General features: G+C 35.1%; 1 long non-coding RNA gene across 4 annotated transcripts; it reads right to left on the bottom strand.

Moving 5' to 3' along the window:
* Window positions 1–68: 68 nt before the first annotated feature.
* LOC122199242 lies at window positions 69–27,449 on the bottom strand. Of its 4 annotated transcripts, XR_006193440.1 has the most exons (7): window positions 27,263–27,449; window positions 24,583–24,706; window positions 21,416–21,503; window positions 14,016–14,126; window positions 11,916–12,050; window positions 1,041–1,076; window positions 69–228 (listed from the first exon to the last, which is right to left on the bottom strand). It is a non-coding gene; the product is annotated as an uncharacterized LOC122199242 (long non-coding RNA). The 4 variants fall into 4 exon arrangements; XR_006193437.1 differs by lacking the exon at window positions 21,416–21,503; XR_006193439.1 differs by lacking the exon at window positions 21,416–21,503 and having other exon boundaries at window positions 24,583–24,672.
* Between the last annotated feature and the right edge of the window lie 510 nt (window positions 27,450–27,959).

Genomic DNA, 27,959 nt, shown 5'->3' with positions numbered 1-27,959 from the left:
ATTTAGATTCCTTGACACTGTATGTATAACAACTTCTTTTCTCTTGATTAGAAAACCATTATGCTCACTTTTGATCAATCAGGAGATGTGAAACAGGACTAAGAAGAAAACACTGGGGAAAGTAACATATGTTCTGTCTGCATCATGAACACCAGCTAAGCCAGTATATGGGGCAAGTTATATTTTCCAACAGATTCAAGATACTTGGCACTTCATGCAGATTTAGAACTAGAAAAAAAAATGAAAATTCCAATTACCCAGTTTCATTTCAAATTATACTTTTCTCTAAGATTTTAACATTTCCCTCTTCATTTCTTGTCACTTGGAGTTTAATTAGTGTGCTCATATTAGTTTTTAAAACATTGTGAACAATACTTTTTTTCTAGAACTGAAATCATTTTGGAAATCAGGTGTCAGTATTCACCTCCACATTATTTTGACATGCTGATTTTCACTCTTTTGGAATCCTTTTGTAGCTTATTAGAAACACACCCTAAATAAGAAAATGAATGAATTCATTTTTTTTCTTTTTAAAAAATTTTTTAATGATTATTTGTTTTTTGTTTTGGGTTTTTTTTTGTTTTGTTTTGTTTTTGTTTTTGAGACAGAGACAGAGTGCAAGCAGGGGAGGGGCAGAGAGAGAGGGAGACACAGAATCTGAAGTAGGCTCCAGGCTCTGAGCTGTAGGCACAGAGCCTGATGTAGGGCTCAAACCCATGAACCATAAAATCATGACCTGAGCTGAAATCCAAAGTTTAAATGACTGAGCCATCCAGTTGCCCCTCAATTTTTTTTTTTTTCAATTACTGGGAAAACTAAACTTTGGAGTTAATGAGCATACATTACATTAAGATAATTGCATCTTTTTTTTTTTATAAGTCATGACACTTTGACATAAAAAGAATAAGGTTAGATACATTATGTTTTCTTTACAAATTTACATAGTCAAAAGAAGAGAAAAAGAAAGAAAGAAAGAAAGAAAGAAAGAAAGAAAGAAAGAAAGAAAAAGCAATACTCTATACACTCTTTACAAGACTTACAAATTGATTTTGTAGGTTGTATCCTCCATGGTTCTCCTGAAATACAAAGGGAACTTTGTAGGTCTTTCAAAGATTTACAAGGTAATCTTGTATTATTATAGTTATTCTAAGACTACATGATATAATAGCTCTTATAATACTACATGATAAACACTAAGTATATTTACTTCAAGGGAAAATACTATCTTGGTTCAAGAGAAATGAAAATATATTTAAGATCACCTTGCAAAGACTGTCAAATCAATAGCTTTCAAATCATTACATTGTACTTAGGTTACTTGTCATTATGCATTATATTTTTGGAGGCCAGAGAGAGTAACATATTGTTTCCACTAATAGACACATTTCCCTGAAAATTGTTTTTGTATCTAAAAAGGGAATGCAATTGAATATTAACAGTAAAATTACATATAATAATTTTATATATGTAAAAAATTGGTATTTTTAAAACTCATAGTTTTATTTGGACCTTTTAAAAATAAATCTACATGGGTGCTGGGTGGCTCAGTTGGTTAAGCGTCCAACACTTGATTGTGGTTCAGGTCATGATCTCCCAGTTTGAGTTCAAACCCCACATTGGGCTCTGTGCTGATAGCATGGAGCCTGCTTGGAATTCTCTCTCTCACTCTCTCTCTGTCCCTACCCCTCTCGTGCTCTCTCTGTCTCTGGCTCTCTCTCAAAATAAATACATGAACTTAAAAGAGTTTAAATAAATAAATAAATAAATAAATAAATAAATAAATACCTATAAACCAAAGAAATAACAAAAATATCCTGAAGTGAATAAGGAAGTTAATGAAAGCTGGTTCCAAGGACACAGTAATAAAGGGTTTCAGAGACTACATAATTCAGAAAAATTACTTTTGAAAAAGTGAAAACAGGGAGAAAAATGCTTCCTCTTACTATTTTCTCAGGGTCATACATTCTTGGGCACCAGCATATATTTTGTAGTTCACTATTTATATTTAAGCACATGAAATAGAAAAGAACTTATCTATTCTATAACTGGAAGGAGAATGGATATGGCAAAAAACTCATCTGTTTGTATGTAATTATAAAATACTAAACAAAGAATACTTCTTCTTACCCAGGTAACCAATGTGTTTCTTCTTCTCATCAACATTATAAATGAAGACATCATTATTTTTATTATTATTAATTATTATTATTATTAATCTGTATTGTATGGTTAGAAAACAGACAGTTGGCTAGGTAATTTGTGGAGGGTCGCTCAGTGAGTTCCTGAGATGTGAATCCAGGTAGTGTAATTCTATTTTCTTTTCCTCTGAGGTTTCACCGAATATTTCACCAAAGAAGGTCAAGCAGTTAACAATAATTAATTTTTTAAGCTTATTTATTTATTTTTGAGAGAGAGAGAGACAGAGAGAGGAGGGGCAGAGAGAGGGAGTGAGAGAGATAATCTCAAGCAGGCTCTGCACTGTCAGCACAGAGCCGGATGTGGGGCTCAAACTCACAAACTGCCAGATCATGACCTGAACTGAAACCAAGAGTCTGACGCTTAGCCTACTAAGCCACCCAAGCGTCCCAACAATAATTAAGGTTTAATTGAAATACTTTAAAATAAAATAGGTTATCATAAACAGATACCAAAAATAAGAATATTTGCTATTTAATATATGAATATGTTATAAATCACATATCAGAGACAAAGAATAAAGTCTTTTAAAGTCATTTATCATTTATAAGTACAGTTTCTTTTAAATTTATTTAATTTAGAAATATTTAATTTTAAATTGGATATAAAATATTTCATGTGCTATTTATACCATGGACGTTATATTTTTAGGTGAGAGATACAGATGTGAGAATGTGATTGCAAACAAAAGGGTTAAGAAAAATGCCACGTGGTATGAACATTTTGAATATTTCCATAATTCTAATATTTAAACATTATTATAATACCTAGCTTTTGCTAAAGATGTCTGAAATCATATAAATTATATTCTCATTGTACATGTGTCAAACATCTATACATTTATTTAGGGTGTCTGTCTAGGGCCATCAGCCATCCAGCTTGTCCAGGACTTCCCTGGTTTAGTACTGAAAGTCTTATGATCCTGGAAACCTCTTGGTCAGGAAAACCAGAATAGATGGTAACCTTTTTTATTTGATAAATTAAAGAATAGAATTGAGGAGAAATAGCCTACAACTCAAGAGTAGTTTCCTCATAGAAATCAAATGAGTTACCTCTATGTCAGTACTTAGTTTGGTTTTAATACATGGAAAGATCCTAACAGTATACATACTATAACCATTGGTTTACCTCAATAATTGCTCACTATGAGAACATTACATGTTAGACTCTATATCAGATTGTTGGGTATAAAAGCAGATATATTGCATCCTCTACTCGGAAAAGAAAAATCATTATTCACCTAGGTTGTGATGACAAAACACAGGCCTCTATATGCATGTTATAGGAGTTCAAAAGTGGAAGAATGATATTCAGTCATGTTGAGCACACAGAGAGTGAATTCTCCGGTGACCAATTCACATGAAATAGAATAGAGTCACTGGAAATGAACCTGATGGAGAAAATTGTACTTCCTAAAGGACAGTAAATGTGATAAGCCATGTTGAAAATGGAATGGTCAAATGCGAAAAGGATAACAAGCTACAAAAGGAAATCTTTCTGGATGAAAAGAAAAAATGAATACTAAAAATTAACACCCATCAAGTTCTTATGTTTTGCTAGGGACTGTGTTTTACCTGAATAGTCCCATTTTCTGTTCACAACACCATTCTGGGACAACGTTATTTCCTTATAAGAACTAGTCGAGGCATAGAATCAAATGATCTAATCTTTTGAGTTACACCCCAACTAGTTATACATAAAATACACAGGATTGGGAAACAATAATTATTTTTAATCTTTCAGCGGGTCGTTAAATAAGTTTAAAATGCAGCCTAAAAATTCATGTTAACACACTCTATGTAAAGTCGCTAATTGCAGTAATTCCAAATTTAATTACAAGTCTTCCTATACATAAACTTTTTATTTGATTTTTTTCATTTGAGTATAGTGGACACAACGTGACATTGGTTTCAGGTGTAGAGCACAGTGATTCAACGACTCAGTATGTTACGCTACACTAATCACAAGTGTAGCTACCATCTGTCACCATACAACACTATCACAATACCATTGATCATATTCCATACATTGTACCATTTGTTCTTGTGACTTATTCATCCTAAAGCTGGAAGCCTGTATCTTCCACTCCCCTTTACTCATTTGCCCAACCCCTCACTCCCCCCTTCCTTCTGCCAATCTGGTTGATCCCTATATTTATAGGTCTGATTCTACTTGTTTGTTTATTCTTTTGTTTTGTTTTGTTTTTTGAATTCTGCACATAAGTGAAATCATGTGGCATTTGTCTTTCTCTGTCTGATTTCTTTACTTTAGCATAATATCTCTTGGTCCATCCATGTTGTCACAAATGTAAGATATCATCTTTTTTTATTCCATTATATATTATATATACACACACCACATCTTTATTCATTGGTCTATTGATGGACACAGGTTGCTTACATAGCTTGGCTATTGTAACTGATGCTGCAATCAACATAGGGGTCCATGCATCTTTTCAAATTAGTGCTTTTGTTTTGTTTGGGTAAATACTCAGTAACAGAATTATTTGATCATATGATATTTCTATTTTTAATTTTGAGGGAAACCTCCATACTGCTTTCTACAGTGGCTATGCCAGTTTTTACTCCCACCAGCAGTGCACAGAGTTCCTTTTTCTCCATGCCTTCTCCAACATTTTTTTTGTCTTTTTGATTTTAGCCATTCTGAAAGGTTAAAGTTTAATCTGTGTTTCCCAGATGATTAGTGGTGTTGAGCTTCTTTTCATGTATTTGTTGGTCATCTGTGTATAAACTTATTTTTAGAGAGATCGGGTATTTAAAAATATTTTCTGCCATAAAAAATCTTCACAGGGTCCCAGGCATATACATATTATATAGATTGCTGCAGCAATGTGCAGCCAAAACCATGTGTACCTGTCAGTTAGAAGACAGATATGAGATATCTCAAAGCTCAGCCTAAGTTCTCTATGACTAAGCAAATGTACATATTAGACCTGAGAAGAGACAATTGGCCTCATCTTATCTGTAAACTCAGTTGAAGTTTGCAGAAAGCATTCAGCAAGCACATTTAAAATAAATCCTAGGGGGGCGCCTGGGTGGCTTGGTCGGTTAAGCGTCCGACTTCGGCTCAGGTCATGATCTCACGGTCCGTGAGTTTGAGCCCCACGTCGGGCTCTGTGCTGACAGCTCAGAGCCTGGAGCCTGCTTCCGATTCTGTGTCTCCCTCTCTCTCTGACCCTCCCCCATTCATGCTCTGTCTCTCTCTGTCTCAAAAATAAATAAACGTTAAAAAAATTTTTTTAAATAAATCCTAGGGGCGTCTGGGTGGCTTGGTCGGTTGGGCGTCCAACTTCGACTCAGGTCATGATCTCACGGTCCGTGAGTTCGAGCCTCGCGTCGGGCTCTGTGCTGACAGCTCAGAGCCTGGAGCCTATTTCAGATTCTGTGTCTCCCTCTCTCTCTGCCCCTCCCCTGTTCATGCTCTGTTTCTCTCTGTCTCAAAAATAAATAAATGTTAAAAATAAATAAATAAATAAAATAAAATAAATCCTAATTCTCATCTGGCTTAACCACAGTATACCAACAGAGATAAGAGAAATAAGTTCATAATTATTACTTAATTGAACCAAATTCACTGCTTAAGTTGTCTCATATTTATTGCTGATGCTTTGGCAAGTACATTGAGAGCAAAAGGTAAAATTCTCTGGGTGATACTTGAGAGCAGCAAATATTCTAGAAAGAGAGAGAGGCAGGAAGGGAGCAAGAAGAAGAGACAGAGATCATATTGGAGACTTTACAGTAAGTCAAAGGTCATCAAAAAGAAGGATGTAAATAGGAAAATAAGTCTAGTCTTCCAAATGTAATTTATTTTAATTATTCCTTACCAAATTGCTAAATTATCCTTTTAAGTGTGAATTGAATACATGAATATGAAAACCTACATACTTTAAAATGCCATAGGTATTTATTAATTTATATTACAGTCTGGTACCTATTCATATTTTCCCCTTGAAAAATAGTATCACTGTATTATGAAAGAATAAATTGCGCAGATAATCTTGTCCAAAGCATGAAAGGACTTGTTTTCCTGAGATTTATGTTATCTAATTAATCAAGAGCATTGTCTAATGGTGATCACCACAAAATGCAGACATGAAGTTATGAAAGTACAAACAAGGTTTGAGGTATACCTTGCAGGTAAACTCATAAAGTAATAAAAACACCTTACTATGCAATGGCTAGAGCACAATTGAAATGAGGATTACACACACACACACACACACACACACACACACACACAATCTTCCATATTCTTCTTCCAGAGGAAATGTTTTGAATTGGCTATGTTAACCAGTACTGAAAATTGTGTCCCTTTCTATCCCTTTAAAGGTAAATAATTAACATTATTAAATGCAAATTAAATGTTGAGAACTATGGAAGACCAGGTTTCAGCCCAAAGCACAATAGGCACACAATCCCAAGTTATAAATAAATTTATCACAAGTTTTTATTCATATTTATTTCTCACACACACATACATACCATACAGGCACACAAAAAAATACTCAATGCTCTGTGATACTAAGTACATTCAGGGGACTCAATCATGCCAGTAATTTTACTGTGCCACTTGTATATAGTACAAGTAACATTTAATAACCAGCATTTCCCATAAAAAGAATATCCTTTCCACAAGAGTTTTCAACTCCAATGTTTCTTAATCTCAGGTTAAAGATTCCTGACAGTGAACTCCTGGAACTGTCCAATTCAAATTAAACTCTTTTACGGGGCGCCTGGGTGGCTCCATCGGTTAAGCATCCGACTTTAGCTCAGGTCATGATCTCACGGTCCATGAGTTCAAGCCCCACGTGGGGCTCTGTGCTGACAGCTCAGAGCCTGGAGCCTGCTTCTGGTTCTGTGTCTCCCTCTCTCTCTCTCTGCCCTTCCCCCATTCATGCTCTCTCTCTGTCTCAAAAATAAACATTGAAAAAAAATAAACTCTTTTGGCATTATTTATCATAAAACCTTATGTAATTATCTTTACACTTATTACTCTATGTAATTATTCAAGATTTAAACAAAATTTACTTGTTGTCTTTCTCTTTTCCTCTACTTTGTAAGCTGCATGAGGCAGCAGGATTTGCCTATAATTTCTAGCATCTAGAGTAATCCTTGGAACATAATAGGATCTATTTTGATGAATTAATGAATATAATATAACCATTTTTTTGTTTAGAGCAGGTGATGATAATACAGTAAGTTTAAGAGAGTTAAAATTATACAGTCTACATGTATTTTTTCCAGACTTGGTTAAGGCCTTACAAGTTTTCTGTATTTTAAGGAATACTACATTCTTATTATATTCTGCAAATAACAGGTTCTACACAGTTAAAAAAATTCCAAAAATGTATATGAAATATTAAACTATTTTATAGTTATAAATACTTTAATTATACCAAATATCATTCAAGTGCAAAATACATAGTAAGAATCTATAAATAGCCACATATCACTGTACAAGTTGCACATTATACAACATGTAAGGTGATACTGTTCACATCATACACATTGTAGACTTAATACATATTACAACATATTTCCAGGAGATCATGTCTTAACTAACAAAAATCTATTTGTTACAATAGTCTTTCAATAGTTGAGAGAAAAGAACATTAGAGCTTTTTCTCATTCACCCAGAGATATTATAAAAACTGGGGCATCCTTGAGGATATGGAGCAAGATGATGTCATGTATAAGGAAGCTTACTAAGTTTCTCCGCTTATTGATAAATATATTCATTGGGGTGCCTGGGTGGCTCAGTTGGTTAGGCGACCAACTTCAGCTCACATCATGATCTCACAGTTTGTGAGTTCGAGCCCCGTGTCAGGCTCTGTAATGACAGCTCAGAGCCTGGAGCCTGCCTTAGATTCTGTGTCTCCTCCTCTCTCTACCCCTCCCCTGCTCACCTGTGTCTCTCTGTCTCTCAATAATAAATAAACATTAATAAATATATGTAAATGTATATATATATTAATTAAAAATAGTCTTGTACTGTCCAGCATAGTGCATTTATTTAATTATATAACCTTCTACCACCATTAAATGGCTCATCTATGCCAAGGCTGATAATTTCAGTAGACATGTTTTTGGTTCTGAGACTCTATGTATCTGCTTTAGTAACTAAAGGAAGTGGCCCCCTATGATTCCGTTCATAGTTGATAACCTTGTCTCTGACCATAGTTAATTTGATGTAAAATAGAAACCCAGTCCTGGGAGACCAGTTCATAGAGTTGAGACACTTGAGCTTTTTTTTTTTCTTTACTTCCCAGAATGTAAAATTGGGATTATTAAAACAGGGTTAGATATTAGGTGGTATTAAATTAGGAAAATGGTATGGAGACATTTTCCACTAAAGCATAGAGAAACAAAGAAAGCTAATCTGTAGTAAGTAAGATGAATGAAGCAGTACTAAAAAAGCATGAGTGGGGGAGGGGAGAGAGAGAGAGGAAACATTACCATAGAAACTGTAGATTACTAGTTCTAGTCCATCAAGCCTAGAAATTCTACCTGTTCCTTTCTTCATGTATTCATTTAATAAATTATTGGCTTTTTCCCCCTTACACCAATGAACATATATATTTCTGTTGTTCTTAACCAAAGATGAACTAACTTTACTTCTTTTCTTTGTGTTCAAATTATTTCAAGTAGTTCAAATTATTCTTTAAAACATCATGCTCATGGATAATAAAATATGCATCAAGAGGAATTCTCAGTTATATATAAGTGAAGATGTTTTATATACAGCATCATAACCATTGGATTACTTTTATTAGTGACTTTAAAATTTTCCCAGTCTTCTGATCATGTATTGTGGTAACCGCATTCTGAGGGAAAAAATGTACGGGGGGGGGGGGCGGTGAATTAGTAATTCTACACATTGTTCAAAGTATGTTCCCTAAACTTTGGTACTATTTGTCACAACTGGTCAATGTATATTGCAGGATAAAAGTATTTTCAGATAGAAGCAGGCTTATTTACTGAAGAAGTTCAGTGGACATTTTGATTGAAATAATAAAAATAAAATTTCAAAGTCATTGAACACTTCTTCCAGAAACAATGTAATATGATCTGTAAATACAAAAATAAAGAGCTTATGGTTTGACAGAGCGAGTTATGTAATTTCATTATCAATACAATTTCCACATAGAAATAATAAGTCCAAAGCCCATAGCTTAAGTTTATATGTCAACTCAACATATGTGGCACACAGTATAGAGTCAATATGTACTTGCCATACATTACTTTCATCAGTTTCTACCACTAATCCCACTCTTAGTGCAAAGTAATAATTAGGTTCTGTGACTGTTTCTTGTTTCAATCAGAACATTTGTCATGAAGTGCTGTAGTTTTAATTATTAAGTGCTAAGTTCAAAATGAGAGTATGTTTTTTCTTGTACAGGGAGAACTGTCTGAGCTTAGACTTCAGCAGATAATAATTTATAATATGTCTACATAAAAATACCCCGAACTTTGAAAATATCTAAAACTTCTCATTAAAAAAATAATGATAGAGTTAGGAATTTGTTAACTATCAATAATTATATACCATTTTCAATGAAGCAAGAAGAAGCTACCTTTAAAAAGAAAGAAAAAGCATTCAATCATTTAAATAAGTTATATTTAAGCTTCTTCCATTGGGGATAAAATAAGTAATGCATAGCTCATACTGGCTGATACACTAAAAACTTGTAAGTGTATTGGTGGAGGCAATTTTGTTTCCTGGATGTGCTACTGGAGGAATGCTCATGAAACTTGAGAATACACAGAAGAAAACAAAAAACCTAAACTGAGATTTTTGGAAGAATTTATTGAAAAATCAATGCTCAAATTGATCCCTAAATTAGTAAATAGAGGCAAATGGGGTAATTGTCTAAAATTAATAACAATCATATCACCAGTCATTAGTGATAGTGGTGAGTCAAGGTTGTTTCCTTTTTTAAAAATTTTTTAATGTTTATTCATTTTTGAGAGAGAGAGAGAGAGAGAGAGAGAGAGAGAATGAACAGGAGAAGAGCAGAGAGAGACGGAGACACAGAATCTGAAGTAGGCTCCAGGCTCTGAGCTGTCCGGACACAGTTCAACACAGGGCTTGAACCAATGAACCGTGAGATCATCATCTGAGTGGAAGTCCGGACGCCCAACTGACTGAGACACCCATGTGCCCACGATTGTTTAAAATGAAGTTCCCAGGGGAGCCTGGATGGTTCAGTTAAGTGTCCAACTCTTGATTTCAGCTTATGTCATGATCTCAAGGTTGACTGAGCCCCCTCATCAGTCTCCCTACTGAGCATGGAGCCTGCTTATGATTCTTGATTCTCTCTTTCCTTCTGTCCTAACCCTACACTATCTCTCTCTCTCAAAATAAATAAATGAACATTAAAAATAAATGAAGTCCCAGAGTCCAGCTAAGGTATTGGGAGTGGGGTGGCAGCCAATATGGTGAATCTCTCATTGGAAGCTGGCAATGAGAGAAAACAATATAAACGTGGGGACAAATGAGGGACTAGTAAAGAATATCATAAACAGACACTGGAGTGTCTCAGAAATCAAAAATAAATAAACAAACAAACAAATCAACAGATCATAAGTTTGGAGCCAAGAATTAGTAACAGACTAATGGTATTTTTTACCAAACATGATAGGTACTTCCCATGGTTCAAGATATAATTTAAGGTAGACTTATGCCAGGTATGCAACCATCCTGTATTTTTAAAAATGTAACTAACAAAATTAATCAGTGATTTCATGACTATCATTGCTTAGGAAGGGAGTTTGGTAGGTACCATGGCAGATCCTGAATCAGGCATATATCCCCATTAGTCTTTTCAAAACTTCAGTAACTGAATCTTCCATTATAACTATTTGGTACCAACTATATAAATTATTAATAAGAATTCAAATTCTTAGGTTATTTTCAATAAAAGGTTAAAATGCTATTTCTATAAAATAATAAGTGTTATAGGGTAAAAAGTTGTAGAAGTATACACAGTGTAAATTGATATTAGAATAAAATGTGATATGTTCCCCTCCCATCTCTCCTGTGCCGTCCAACTCATGATATATTAGTGATTAAGTTTTTTTTTTTTTAAATGTTTATTTGTTTTTGAGAGAGAGAGCGCCAGAGCATGAACAGGGGAGGAGCAGAGAGAGAGAGGGAGATACAGAATCCGAAGCAGGCTCCAGGCTCTGAGCTGTCAGCACAGAGCCCGACGCGGGGCTCGAACTCACAAACCGTGAGATCATGAATTGAGCCGAAGTCAGACGCTTAACTGACTGAGCCACCCAGGCACCCCAGTGATTAAGTTTTAAATAGATAAATATTTAAATAGGGAGTGTTATTGTTGACTGTGAAAAAGATATGCCAAATATTTGTGTCTGTTGTGTTTCTTCTTCTTTTTAAAAAAAGTTTATTTATTTATTTTGAGAGATAAACAAAGCATAGCAGGGAAGAGCCGGAGAGAAAGAGGGAGAGAGAGAGAATCCCAAGCAGGCTCCGTGGTGTCAGCACAGAGCCCAAGGTGGGGCTGGATCTCACAAACCATGAGATCATGACCTGAGCCGAAATCAAGAGTGAGATGCTTAACTGACTGAGTCACCCAGGCACCCCATTGTGTTTCTTGATGAATCTTTAACACCTTGTACCAGGCCTGGGACACTCAGGGCTATCAGAAGCTGGAAGGGGCAAGAAAGGATCCTCACCTGGTGGTTTAGGAAAACCATGGCTTTGCTAACACCTTCATTCTGAGCTTCTAGCCTCCACCACGATAAAATAATAAATTTCTCTTGTTGTGTGCCACTCAGTTTGTGGTACTTTGTTATGGTAGCCCTGGGGAACTAAAAATATTTTTGTTAAATAGAAGCATGGAACAAAGTAGTAGGCTAATCACGTCCTTCCAAAAGTAAAACAAGTTGGGATATGAGGTGAAATAGTATTTTACCCATTGGCCTCACGATAAATTTAGTGAATTTTTTGCTGTTCTAGATATTTGCAGAACAGCAATAACATTTTTCTTTGGTCTGACGTTAAAAAAGAGAACAAATGAACTAAGTGCCAGAATTACTGTCATTTGGGGATATGAGTTTTGTAACAAAGTCTTATACATTAGAGTAAAGTCTTATGTTGTAGAACAAAGCAAGAGATGAGTAACTTGTGGTGGTTAGTCATCCATATTAGTCAGATATAATTTCTGGCAATGGTCAATTATCATTCTCTTTCTTGTTTGTTAGGAACTCCTATAGATGTATGTGTTATAGAAACATGTTTAGACTAGCATATCTGTATTCACATGTTCATTCACTTATGCACTTACACAATGACTTAACAGATATTTTGGTGCCTATTATGTTTAATACTCTCTGCCTGGAGTTAGGTATAGCATAGTGAAACAAACAGGCAGGTTCCAGCTTGCACTGAGTTTACGGATCATAGGAGAGGTGGGAAATAATAAAAATGATGTTACAGGTGTATAATTACACACTGCAAAAGTGTTATGAATGAAACACAGAGGGACATGTGAAAGCACAGAGCAGGGGATGTGAGCTAGCCTGGGTTGATCAGAGAATGTTTTCATGAAAAAATGATACCTAAATGTCCATCAACTGATGAATGGATAAAGAAATTGTGGTTTATATACACAATGGAGTACTATGTGGCAATGAGAAAGAATGACATATGGCCCTTTGTAGCAACGTGGATGGAACTGGAGAGTGTTATGTTAAGTGAAATAAGCCATACAGAGAAAGACAGATACCATATGTGTTCACTCTTATGTGGATCCTGAGAAACAGGAACCCATGGGGGAGGGGAAGGAAAAAAAAAATAAGGGTTAGAGTGGGAGAGAGCCAAAGCATAAAAGACTCTTAAAAACTGAGAACAAATTAAGGGCTGATGGGGGGTGGGGGGGTGGGGAGGGTGGGGGATGGGTATTGAGGAGGGCACCTGTTGGGATGAGCACTGGGTGTTGTATGGAAACCAATTTGACAATAAATTTCATATATTTAAAAAATAATAAAATAAAATATGTATGGGGAAAAAAAAGAAAAAATGATACCTGTCACTGAGTTTCTAATGCTAAGAATTAACTGAACCAAGAGGTGAGTGGTGGAAAGTGTTTAATGCAGAAGAAAGAGACAGTCCAAAGGCCCTAGGGGAGAAAAAACAGTTAAATTCCAGGGGTGTAGAGAGCTTGTGTGAAAATGTGAAAGGAGACGGAAAACAAGTAGAGGCCAGAACTGGCAGGAAGCTGCAGGCCACGTCAGGGATTCTGTTCTATATACTAAGAGAGAGAAATAAAAGGGTCATATTTGCAATTCGAGAATATAGTCCTGCCTAACATTTGGAGAGGGAAGAATTGGTTCAAGGAAATAATTCAGGAGACAACTGTAGTATTATTTTAGGTAAGAGATGTTTGTAGCTTGAACTAGGGATTTGGAAATGGAGAGAAATAAATGAATTTGCATACACTGTGATATAGATGTGAAAAAAAAAAACAACATTTAACTATTTCCTATACCATGTATTGCCTTTCCTTAGAACATCATTCATGCTTAACGTAAATTGGTACCTGTGCATACTTCTATACATGTACTGAGTCCAGCAAGAAATGATATGCATTAGGAATAGGATAAAAATTGCCAAAGAAAAGTCACCCAGTACACTTTGGTGTCACTTCCAAAGTCTCTTTGGGATATTCAGTCAATTCATTTTTCAAATCCCAGTAAGTGCTGTTTCCCCTCCGTTAGTATGTGTTCTCTTCCTTTATTCACTCTACAGTTGAAATGAGAGGTCTAGATACATACTGTCTGGTGGGGGGAGGATCACTTGTGTGCTTTGCTGTCTTCTCCATGCCTTCAACAAGTTGTCCTTCACTTTGCTTGCTCACTGGGGTCCCAAGACAGATGAACTATGTTCTGTGTTGGGGAAAATAGAGCATTTGTCAGTAGTCTTGGATTATCTCACATCTATCTAGATTAATTTCCTCCTGATCCCCCTGAGATTTGGATTGTAAAAAGGAAGCCAGAATACTTGTTTCAATATTCCTAAACATTTTTGTTTCTTCACATCACTTGCCCATTGCCCGCCCCCCCCAATTCAAACCTACTCTCAGTATCTACATGGTCTTCACCATTTCTTGTAGGAAGTGATTTCCCTACATCATATCACGCATTTCCACATCATACATTCTCCCTGCAAAAGACTTTATTAGAATGAAGTTTGCATATTGATCCTCTAGGTATACTTTACATTTTCTAAGCCTTATTCTTGGTATATAAATATAAACTTCTGGTATTATAAGGTTTTTACCCATTTCTATATAATCTGGATTTCAAGTTTAACATTTTACTACACACACAAACTAAATCCTAATTTGAAATTCAAATTAAGTAAAGAGTTATTTATTTTTGGCTGGATCTGCCTGACACAGTATGTAAAGATTCAAAGCTGAAAAATATGGGAGTCTACAATGGAATTATATCTGCATGTAATTTTTAATGTATTTTAATTTATTTTAATGTATATTTTATTTAATATACAGTACGATATTGGTTTCAGAAGTAGAATTCAGTGATTCATCACTTACATACAACACCCAATGCTCATCACAGTGCCCTTCTTCTTCTTTTTTTTTTAAATTTTTATTTATTTTTGAGAGAGACAGAGAGACAAAGTGCAGCAGAGGAGGGGCAGAGAGAGAGGGAGACACAGAATCCGAAACAGGCTCCAGGCTCTGAGCTGTTAGCACAGAGCCCGATACAGGGCTCAAACCCACGGACCGTGAGATCACGACCTGAGATGAAGTTGGACGTTTAACCTATTGGATCAGCCAGGTGCTCCACAAGTGCTCTTCTTAATACCCATCACCCATCTAGCCCATTTACCATGCATCTTCCTCCAACAACCCTCAGTTTGTTCTCTATCATTAAGAGCCTTTTATGGTTTGTTTCCCTTTCTTCTCTTTCACCCTACTTCCCATATGTTCATCTGTTTTCTTTCTTAATTCCACATACAAGTGAAATCATATGGTATTTGTCTTTCTCTGATTGACTTATTTTGCTTAACATAATACATTATGGCTCCATCCACGTCATTGCAAATGGCAAGATTTCAGTTTTTTGATGCTGAGTGGCATTCCATTGTGTGTGTGTGTGTGTCTGTGTGTGCATGTGTGTGTGTGTGTGCACCACATATTATTTATCTATTCATCAGTGAGCTCTCTCCATAGTTTGGCTATTGATGATAATTCTGCCATAAACACTGGGATGCATGCACCCCTTCAAATCTGTAGTTTTGTATCCTTTGCATAATACCTAATAGTGTAATTGCTGGATCATAGGATAGTTATATTTTTTTAGTTTTTTGAGGAAATTCCATACTGTTCTCCAGAGTAACTGCACCAGTTTGCAGTCCTACCAGCAGTACAAGTAGGTTCCCTTTCTCCACATCCTTGCCAATACCTGTTGTTTCTTGTGTTGTTAATTTTAGACATTCTGACAGGTATGAGGTGGTATCTTATCATGGTTTTGATTTGTATTTCTCTGATGATGAGTGACGTTGCGCATCTTTTCATGTGTCTGTTAGCTATCTGTAGGTCTTTGGAGAAGTGTCTATTCATGTCTTCTGCCTATTTCTTAACTGGGTTGTTTGTTTTTGGGGTGTTGAGTTTGATAAGTACTTCATAGATTTTGGATACTAACCCTTTATCAGCTATGTCATTTGCAAAAGTCTTCTCCCATTCCATAAGTTTTGTTGACTGTTTCCCTTGCTGTGCAGATTTTTTTTTTTTTAAATTGATGAGGTCCTAATAGTTCATGTTTGCTTTTGTTTCCTTTGCCTTTGGTGGGTGATGTGTCTAGCAGAAGTTTCTCTGGCCAAGGTCAAAGAGGTTGCTGCCAGTGTTCTCTAAGATTTTTAGGGTTTCCTGTCTCTCAGTTAGGTCTTTCATCCATTTTGAACTTACTTTTGTGTATGTTGTAAGAAAGTGGTCCAGTTTCATTCTGCATGTCACCATCCAGTTTTCCCAACACTGTTTCTTGAAGAGACTATCTTTTTTCCATTGGATATTCTTTCCTGCTTTGTCAAAGATGAGTTGGTCATATAGTTGTGGGTCCATTTCCAAGCTTTCTATTTGGTTCCATTGACTATGCATCTATTTCTGTACCAGTACAGTACTGTCTTGATGACTGCATCTTTGCAATATAGTTTAGAATCTGGAATTGTGATTCATCCAGTTTTGTTTTTTTCTTTTTCAGGATAGATTTGGCTGTTCAGAGTCTTTTGTGGTTCCATACAAATTTTAGGGTGGTTTGATCTAGCTTTCCAAAGAATGCTGGTGGTATTTTGATAGGGATTGCATTAAATGTGTAGATTGCTTTGGGTAGTATGGACATTTTAACAATGTTTGTTCTTTCAATCCATGAGCATGGAGTGCTTTTCCATTTCTTTTTTTTTTTTTTTTTTAATGTTTATTTTTGAGACACAGAGAGACAGAGAGACAGACAGAGAGACAGAGCATGAGCAGGGGAGGCACAGAGAGAGGGAGACACAGAATTACAGAATTCGAAGCATGATCCAGGCTTTGAGCTGTCAACACAGAGCCCGAAATGGGACTCGAACTCACAAACTGTGACATCGTGACCTGAGCCGAAGTCAGATGCTTAACTGACTGAGCCACCCAGGTGCCCATGCTTTTCCATTTCTTTGTGTCCTTTTCAATATCTTTCATATGTCTTCTATAGTTTATCTCTTTATCTCTTTAGTCAGGTTTATTCTTCAGTATCTTATTGCTTTTGATGCAGTAATAAATGAGATTTATTCCTTGATTTCTTTTTCTGCTGCTTCGCTATTGGTATATAGAAATGCAACAGATTTCTACACGTTGATTTTATATTCTATGACTTGGCTGAATTCATGTATTCATTCTAGCAATTTTTTGGTTGAGTGTTTCAGGTTTTCTAGATAGAATATCATGTCATCTGCAAATAGTGAAAGTCTGTCTTCTTCCTCATTGATTTGTATGCCCTTTATTTCTTTTTTTTTTTATCTGATTGCTGAAGCTAAGACTTCCAGTACTATGTTAATGTTAATAGTAATGGTGAGAGTGGGCATCTTTGTCTTGTTCCTGACCATAGGGGAAAGGCTCTGACTTTTTCCCCATTGAGGATGGTGTTAGCTTTGGGTCTTTCATATATGACCTTTATGATGTTGAAGTATGTGTCATCTAACCCTACTTTGTTGAGGGTTTTTGTCAAGAATGGGTGCAGTATTTTGCCGAGTGCTTTTTCTGCATCTATTGACAGGATCATATGGTTCTTATCCTTTCTTTTATTAATGTCGTGTGTCGTGGTGATTGGTTTGCAAATATTGAACAGGCCTGCAGCCCAGGAATAAATCCCACTTGATCATAGTGAATAACTCTTTTCATATGCTGTTGAATTCGATTTGCTAATATCTTGTTGAGAATTTCTGCATCCAAGTTCATCAGGGATATTGTCCTGTAATTATCCTTTTTAGTGGGGTCTTTGTATGGTTTTGGAATCAAGGTAATGCTGGCTTCACATGTTAATTTTAAAAAATGAAGCAGGTTTAGTATCTTGGCATTTGTGTCTGGTTACATCTTTTCCTCTAAGAATGTCACTCTCTTTCTTCATGTGATGACATCTTGGTACTTAGTAAAGTTTAGATATTTTCAAGTAGACTGGGGACAAAACCCACACTTCAAATGTTGAACTTAAGCTGTAGCTTGTTTAATGTCTTTTGATCCAACACCATTGTGATCACTGAGCATGAGTCAACTAATGTACGGCTGATCCATTGTCTTCATTTGTGCATGTGTGTATGTGTGTAGGCACTAATGACCATGCACTTTGCCATTATCTGTGAGCACATCTTAAGTTTTTTTATTACATTTATTTATTTTTGAGAGACAGAGACAGAGCACAAGTGGGGAAGGGGCAGAGAGAGGAGACACAGAATCCAAAGCAGGCTCCAGGCTCCGAGATGCCAGCACAGAGCCTGACGCTGGGCTTGAACTCACAAATTGTGAGATCATGACCTGAGCTGAAGTTGGATGCTTAACCGACTGAGCCACACAGGTGCCCCTATCAGTGAACACATCTTGACGTTCTTACCTTATCCACAGCTTGATTCTGCTCCACTCTCTTCTCACTACTTCAACTTTTTTTAATGGCAAATCAGTTTTTTTTAATGTTTATTTATTTTTGAGGAGGGAGAGAGCGAGAGAGAGCGAGAGAGCGAGAGAGAGAGAGAGAGACAGAGAGAGCAAGCACAAGCAGGGGAAGAGCAGAGACAGAGGATGACGCAGAATCTGAAACAGGCTCCACGCTCTGAGCTCTCAGCACAGAGTCCGCCTTAGGGCTCGAACTCAGGAACCACAAGATCATGACACAAGTTGAACTCATTCGCTTAACTGCCCAACTGAGCCACCCAGACGCTCCACCACGTCAACTTTTTATACATGCACTCTAGGCATTTTGTCATTATGGGGTGGTTGCAAAGCTACGTGATTAAAGGAGAGAGATAATTCAGGGAAAGACATAAGGATATACATAGAAAATATTTTGCAAGTCTGAATATATTACTAAAGTAATTCTGACAATAAGAACATTTTAAATGTATTTTAAACATCTAATGCACTTAAAATTTTAACATAATTCATTTATTATATAAAAGACTACATATAATTATAGATTTTCTCAGGTAAAGAAATCTGAAAAAGTTACGTCTAACAAATTTATTTCATTTTCTTATATTAAGTACATTGTATAAAGGGGATATTCATCTTGGGTATATATCCACAGAGGAAATACTATTAATAAAGAAAAACTGAGTGTTTCCAAGAGAGAAATATTTGCACATTTCCTATATTAATGACAGTGTACTCTGTATGCACAAAGTCATAGTTACACATACACAAAGTAAGTTACAAGCACTGGCTTTATCTTTTTATCCAACAATTTACAATCCAAGTATGGTAACATTTTTACCTCTATTAACAGCATCCTGACCTTTCAGGTAAACCTTTATTTTGAAAATCACTGATACATTTTAAATTAATAACTGTGATAAAGTTTCATATATGGGCATATGTGATACATTTGACTTTCTAAAACATAATGTATTGAGTGGGGAAAAAAAGGTAATCTAAACAGGCCTATGAACTGTTTCTTGGGGCCAAATGTATCCTTTTAAGGCACTATTTCATATACAAATGCCCTAGATATCTGAAAGAAGTATATGAACATAAGATTTTTATGGCATTGGGAAAGAGAATCTCAATATTAGAATGAAAAAACACTATTCATGAGTGAATTTTTGCAACAAGGAAAACTATGCCAATTGGTAACACTTGTTACAGTATAGAAATGTTAGCCCTTTGAGTTATGAATTTCTATCTGAATCAATAGGTCTGAATCTTTGGAATTTACTATTGCGATTCATGCTTTTTCATATTTATATTCAAGTCAATACAGATTAAATGGGCCCATAAATTTTAATGTTCCTTCTAAAGTAAGGTGTTTATTTTCACTATCACCACCACAACCTACCCTCTCCTCCTTGGTACAAGCACAGCCTAAGAGTTTTTTATTCCTTCAATAGCGTCAAGTGAAGGAAGCAAATGAATTCAATTGTAAAAGACAGTTATGGAGCACTAATGTGCAGAGAGAACAGTGGGTATGAACGTCATGTAGCTACCCAACAGATAAAAAGAATCTTGGTAAAGTGGACCCCAGCTGTGTTCTTCCAGATGCTAATTTTTACTTAATAACCAGTAGAACAGGCAACAAAGCAATTAATGGATCTATGAAATGAAAGAAAAAGCTGTCGGGTAGATCACCTTTTAAAAGTCTGAATTTGTAAAATGATATAAGCAAAAATAGGATAAAAGGCAGTTTCTCAATTAATGGTAACCTTTTACAAACATTTTTCAATACTGACTTGCCCCTAGCATAATTTATATGGAATTTAATAAAATATAACTACATGAAATCAAAGTATCTTAAAGGGTATGAGTGACAGTTAGCTCACCCACCTATCAACACACATTCTCCTAAATCAAGAATTCTATGTCCAGTGAAATAGCCCTGTGACAATTTAGCCTCTTGTTGGATAACTAAAAACTCAAACTCACTACTTAATAAAAAATATTTCATAATTTGGCAGTATTTTTAATAAGTTATTGTTAATGACTTGAAGCGTGCACTCTATAAAATTTTTAACTCCACAAAATTTTAAATTGCTCTTTGAAGCAAGGTGAAAATCATGTTTATTTTCATATGCTAGGCTTTCAGATATTTAGTGCAAATGTATGTTGGGGGAGGTGACATCAGGAATTTCTCTTTTTCATCTGTTTCCTGATATCAATATTCCCAGTACCTTTAAAATTCCTCTTATAAAATGAATATCATAGAAATCATGTTTATAAACTTTAACATTCACATACCTGTATATATTAGTTTATTTCTGTAATACAGAATTAATTTGTTATGACTATTTGCATGGATAATTCCCTATACTCTTGTCTGTGAATTTAATAATTAAGACTTGAGTAAAGGACATTATCAACATCTTTCCATGATTGGAAATGTTCATAATAAGAGTTTAATTTTGACCTCACTTATTAAAGAACACCTAGTAATAAATGACAAAGCTAATAGAATATAGATTTCGTACCTTGAACAATTTTTGTCTCATTAGGTCATAACTATTTTGAGTTAATGCATATCTAATTGATAGAAAGAATTAGATGACATAAAGGAGATAAATTATTAAATTATACAACTTGGATTTTTTTTCAAATTTTAGTTTTGGATTTTAAAGTTGCTCAATAGGTAGGTAGGTAGATAATAGATATACACAGAGAGATTATATATATTAATTAGCATAACTTAATTTAAGGTTGGAAATAAATGACCAATGTATTGAATCAATAGATAAGATTGAGTGCTGTGTTGCATTTTGCCCTACCATGAATCAGAGGGAATGATGTATGTAGCATTCCTTTTATGCAATAGGAGAGTGATAGAAAATTATGAAGATATAGATAGATAGACATATAAATATATCTATAAAACATGCGTCTTTGTATTTATGCATGCACATCTATCACTGTGTTTACAAAGAATCATGAACAGGAAATAAACTGAGAAATACTCAAAATGCAGAAAGAGGATGAGCTTACCATGAGCAGAGACAAACAGATCTTAACACTTGTAGGACTGTATAATAGTGTGTGGTAGGGGTACTTCTAGGTATTCTTCAAGCACATACTGAAAAGATGAAATAAACCCAGAGAAGTCCTTCATATAATTATCAGGATGACTAATTATGAACTTGCACTAATAAAACTAGAAGATTTGGCCCCTTCCTCTTCTCTTTACATCACTTGTCCTCAGCTAAAGAAAGTAGCCATATTTGTGCCTTCTCTCCATTTGTCCCCACACCTCCTCTCAAGAGTTGGGTTTGGGAGTGAGGCAGGACAAGTATTCCAATAATGAGTAATGTCTAGAAGGAATGTGGAGCCCTGAAACTCAGAAATCACCTGCACACCATAAAAAGCAGCATACCCCACCCTACCCTACATCAATGGAGGTATGTCTGGAATCAATGTCTGCAGCTGATTGACAGACAAACAGGGATTCTTGAACCAATGAGACATCATTTGACAACTGAGCATACAACCAGACATCACATCACTAAAATTTCAGAAAAATCAAAACCACCTAAAAGACAAAATATCAACCAAAGAACAGACTTTTAAGGAAACAAGATAACAAAAAAAGAATAGTAAATAAAGATAATTAATGTCTAAATCTTTTGTAAAATATGGATCTTAGGAATTTAAAATATGAGCATCAATATTAAAACTAAAAATGGTATGACCCTTACTCAAGTCCCAATTCAAACCAAAAAACCCTAGCATATGAGTTGATTTGAGTACTCATTGAATATGTGATGATATTATGGAGATACTGTGTTTTTTTTGCTTGATAATGGCATTTAATTTATTATTTTTTGTTGAAGTATAATTGACAGATAATATTATACTAGTTTCAGGTGTACAACATAATTTCATATTTGTATATATTGTGAAATGATCACCATAATAAGTATAGTTAACACCCATCACCACACATAATTTTTTTCTCGTGATGAGAACTTTTAAGATTTATTCCTCTTAGCAACTTTCAAATATGCAGTGTAATATTATTAACATAGTTGCCATGCTCCACATTACATCCCCAGAATATATTTATTTTATACCTGGATTTTTTTTTTATCTCTTGACCCCCTTCACCCATTTTGACCATGCCCCACCCCCCTGCCTCTGGCAACCACCAATCTATTATTCTGTGTATCTATGATCTTATGGTTATTTTTTTCTAGATTTAGATTCCATATGTAAGTGAGATCTTTAGATGTATATTGATAGATATTTGCACATAAAATAATATAATGTATGGGATTTGCTTAAAAATAATCCACAGGAGAGCAGGTGGATAATGTAAATGGAAGTAAATGTGAAAAAAGATCCATGAATGGATAATGAATTCAGGTGATGGGTACATAAGACCTTATTACACCACTCTTTCTATTTTTGCATATGGTTTCAATTGACAGGAAAGCAGAGGATACAAAGGTAGGGAACAATTTAATGAGTTAGGTAGTTTGAAAAAATTAGTGTAATTTGGCAGTGTTTGCTCTGAAAGTTTAGCTGTGAATGAAACACCCATAATTTACAACTTTGTCTAATTGATGTACTAAGAGGAGGGTATAAAATACATGTGAAAAAAAAATACAACATTGAGCTGAAAAAAAAATTAGGTGACTTTAGAGCACACCAGTGAATTAAAGTGAAAGAATGCAAAAATACCCAAACAAGCAAACAACAACAAAAACAAACAGAAAGTCCAGTTTGGTACATGAATTTAACATCCCAGAGGATAAATAAGAAATTCAAAAATATTATAAATGAAATGGAATAGCTTTATCAGCCATGCAAGCAAACCATATGTATGTGCCTACAAATATATAAACCGGTTTTATTAGCAACCACAGCGCGTGCTGAAGGCAGAGTAACGAGAACCTAAGGGAACTCAGTTTTAAAGCTAGCCCACCATTAGATTAGGAAGGTAGATGGCAGCAATATAATTTCAGCCCAATAATGGTAGGAGAAAAATGAACTGAATGAGATGGCAAGGCTTTGGGAAAGGCAGATTCTGGGAGGAGGTTGGGGGGAATAACAAACAAAAACAAAACAAAACAAGGAGATGGTGTTGCTGAGATTTTCTATCACTAGGGACCACAGTTAATTGAGTCATCCTTTTAATTATTTTTCTACCCCATTTATTGTTGCTCTAACATGCCAAACACATGCCTTGGAGCCTTTTCACTTGCCTTCCTTCTGCCCTGATGACTATTGCCCTGGTAACTGCGAGACTCCCTCCTTCCCTCCCACCTCTTTATTCAGGCCTCTTCTCAAATGTCTTTTGATCAGAGAGACTTTCTCTAACCATGTTATCTAAAATAATTGTTGCTGCTCCCCCAGAATTGTCTAGTCCTTCGCTTGCTTCATTTTTTCTACATAATAATTAAATCCCCATGACATTGTTTACTTATTTATTTGCTTGTTTGTCTTTTCCCACTAGGATGTAAGCTCCAATAAAGCATCTAGAACAGGGTTTGACACTAGTATGAAACAGAAAACATTATAAATTATTTAATGTCTTGGAAAGGAAAGAGCCGAAACCCCCTACCAACACTTCTTTGGGAAATGGTGGTTACTTGCTAATGTACAAAAGCAGAAAATCATATGGGAAAAATATGTTATTTATATCTTCTTTAAATGCAAAGGAAAGAATAGGAACAGAAATGATACATAAAATTCAACAACAAATGCTTTTTACTGGATTTAAGTGTGTCTCTAAATATATTTCTTACAAACCAAATTAATGAAATAAATTCAATTCTGTTTGTATTTTATCAAAGAAAATCTTATTTTCAAAATGCCTACCTCTTGTCTTTAGCATACTCAGATGACATTTCAGCAATTTGAGTGCAAATTGCAAATAACTGAAATTATATATTCTTTAAATAATGTGATCTTAAATAAATATAAGAATTCAGTGAAGTGGATCCTTAGTGACAACCTCAGGCACTGAGTTAAATATTTATTATGAGAAGGATTTTCTATGTGCTAATAACTTCTTTCTCCCTAGGCTTCACTTTTTGATATGTATTCCCCATTATTAAGTGATGAATTTTTATTGGTTTAACATAATATATTCGGAACGTCTTCTGGTACCCAAATGATTGTCATTTGTGTCCCTCAGACTATAGGGCTATTACCTGTCAGTTGCATCTTCAGACCTCCCCAAGTACAGGAGAATGACAATGTTTGAGCCTTTACCATCTGGCCACTGACTTCCCGGAGTGATCCTTTGTGCAGGTCACATAAAGCAAATATGGGGTGCTCCAACATTAAAAATTAGTAACATTTTCAATAGCAAATGAAACTTTGAACATTCTTCACAATCACTCTCAAGATTCACTCTTATAACTATGATCAATGAACAAAATTTTAATAACATAAATCTTGTCATACTTCATCATTAATCAATCAATATAATAATCTTCTATTAAAGACCCTATTGTTAAGTACATGATTATTCTTTAAAGTCAACTACAAAATATCCAATTTATCCTTATAACTCATGGATATCAATGTATTATCTTAATATTTAAACAGCAGTCATATTTTTCATCTATAATATCTGATTTTTATAATTTACCTCTTGACTAAGTTTCATACTCTATATATTAAATAGTAGTGCATTTATTTGAACCATCTCAATTTAGATAAAGTATATAGAAAGACAAATGTTAATATTTGTTGAATATCTTCTATATGTTGGGCCCTATGATAAAAAATGTAATTTAATTTATTTTCGCCAAAATCATTTTGTAGATTAGGAAACAGAGTCTCTAAGAGGTTTTGAAACGGTGTCAAGTTGACATAGTTAATACGTGCCAGTGCTGGAATTCAAATCCAGATCTGGTTGCCCCACAAGGAAGCTCTATCTGTGTCATTTTAGTTTGAATAGATTTTGATCATGCTCCTCTCATATATTCAGGATTGAAGATCCATGAACATATCTCTCCTCCTGAGGCTTTTCCTTGATCCCTTTGTTGTCTCAGTTTCTACTTTCTGGACTTTCTCCAATCCTATTTTTGTCTATATACTGTTATGAAAGTATCCCAGGGATCCCAGTAGGTTAAGACTCTTGATTTTGGCTCAGGTCATGATGTCTGAGTTCGTGGGATCCAGTCCCACTCTAGGCTCTGTGCTGACATTGCAGAACCTTCTTGGGATTCTCTCTCTCCCTCTCTCTCTGCCCCACCCCTACTTGCTCTCTCTCTCTCTCCCAGAATAAATAAATAAACACTAAATATTTTTGAAAGAATCCCAAATGATAGATGTCACAGTTTTATAAAAATGTGCAGATATTTTGTTTTTATTTATATACACTAAAAGATATGCCATTTTAGACTTATGGAGAGTTTCTAATTCATTGTGTATCTTTTTTTTTTTCTTTGTCATCTGAGCTAATATTGATGTAGATTCTAATAAAGTAGATAATAGACATTATCAAATGTTTATTAAGTTAGGTTTCAAGATTTCTTGGGTATTTACAATCATGTTTTATTTGGAACCATGTAACTTTCTGAAGTTAAATCATAGGATAAAATGGATTATTTATTCTTAATGTTAGAAAAATTGTAAGCTGCATTCAGGAAGTGAAAACTGTAGGTTAAATGCAGAGTACTAGGTGAGTAGATGGTAATAAAATTGAGTTAATCCTCAAAGTAATTGGTGCTAGACTGATGGAAAAGTAACATTTTAGAGATTACTCGGATACAATTACTGAGATACATGTCTATGGACCTTCTACATTGATGACATAGGTTTAAAATCTACAGTTTTACTTGGGATACAGTATCATTGGTTATGATATTTCACCTCAATATTTTTCAGGAAAGGATCAGTGTGGTATGGTACTTTCAAAAGATCTGTGTCTGAATTGTGAAAATGCTGGAGACTAATACAAAAATTTGTACAGATTACATCATTGTTTTAGCCTTTAGGTTAATGATCTAGAAAAGAGTACTAACCACCTCTCCTTTCTTTCAAAATTACTTCTCCCCACAATATCCTTTCAGTTCATTCAATATGCCAAGCAGTCTCCACACCCTGGGTATTTGCATCTAACATTTTCCCCATGGTTTGCTTTTCCTTGTGCATCAGGTCTCACCTTTACTATCAGAGCTTAGAGCCCTATTTTCTTCTTGAAAACCATCGCAATGTATAAAGTGAGATAACATGTTAAAGTTCTTTAAAAATACAAAACCCGGCACTGTAATTTGTCATTTAAAAAAATACCATTTCTTTTTTTTTTTTAATTTTTTTTTTTTTTTTTTACGTTTATTTTTGAGACAGAGAGAGACAGAGCATGAACGGGGGAGGGGCAGACAGAGAGGGAGACACAGAATCGGAAGCAGGCTCCAGGCTCTGAGCCATTAGCCCAGAGCCTGACGCAGGGCTCCAACCCACGGTCTGTGAGATCATGACCTGAGCTGAAGTCGGACGCTTAACCGACCGAGCCACCCAGGCGCCCCTAAAAAAATACCATTTCTTATACAATTCCTAAATTAAATTAAGATGGCATTACTATATGAAAGCAAGTATGAAACTGCCTGGTTTCTTATTTCTAAAGCTTATTACTGAATTATATTTGTCTACATTTTTAAGTCTTTCTGTTGGGGAAGAAGATATTCCTCAATGATCTATCTCTTTCTTTTGATTTTTGCATTTTTCCAATCTAATCAAGGTAACTTTAGAAAAATCTTAAATTATATATCATCTCCCTGTTTAAAACCCTTCACTAATTTTCCAGCACAGTACAATTAAAGTTGAAATTCTATACTGTGAATTACACCATCTCTCTCCCTCTCTTCCACACCAACTCACTAGCAGCCATCTTTCTGTTCCTCCAATATCCCATGCTTTTTGCACTTCAGTGACTTTCAGCAGCCATTTTCTCTCTGGTTTGCTCTTCTTCCTCCTCTTATGTTGTTTTCTTGTGTTTTGTGTTTACTCTCTTCATCCACGAGCCATGTATATATGTTCTGTTGTTTGGATGGGTTCTAATGTCAGATTAGTGGGGGAGCACTTTTCTAAGAATTCTGTGAAGAGAACTGTCTGTGCAATGCCATTTGTGATCTCACTGCATTGATCACTTCATAACACTTGGAGTGTTTTGTGTAGGTTTTGTTCATTTAGTTGTTTATAGTTTTTGTCCACAAATAAAGTAAAAGCTCTGTGTGGACAGTGAGAACCCCCATTCACAGTGCACGTTATAGGCACGTAACATGTGCTCAATAATAATTTGTTTCATGATTGAATAGATTCCAACAATTTCATAACACTAAGTCAAATATTTAATCATTTTCACCTAACAGCCTAACTCATTATTAGAAATTTAGTTATTTCAATATTGGGCAGTCTTGATCTAACTAAAAGTCAAATTACTGAAATTCCTTGTTTTACTGAAGAACATGAATAGGTATCTTCTTATTGGTAAGTTCATTTTTTAGATTGTAATTCTCCTGAACTTTTCTGACATCGTTGAACTATTTACCACCTACATTTTGAAATTCTGTTCTCC

This window comes from Panthera leo, chromosome A1 (assembly GCF_018350215.1).
Source record: "Panthera leo isolate Ple1 chromosome A1, P.leo_Ple1_pat1.1, whole genome shotgun sequence".
Lineage (NCBI taxonomy): Eukaryota > Metazoa > Chordata > Mammalia > Carnivora > Felidae > Panthera > Panthera leo.
The sequence above is the reverse complement of the archived record's forward strand: the minus strand, read 5'-3'. Positions and strand labels throughout refer to the sequence as shown.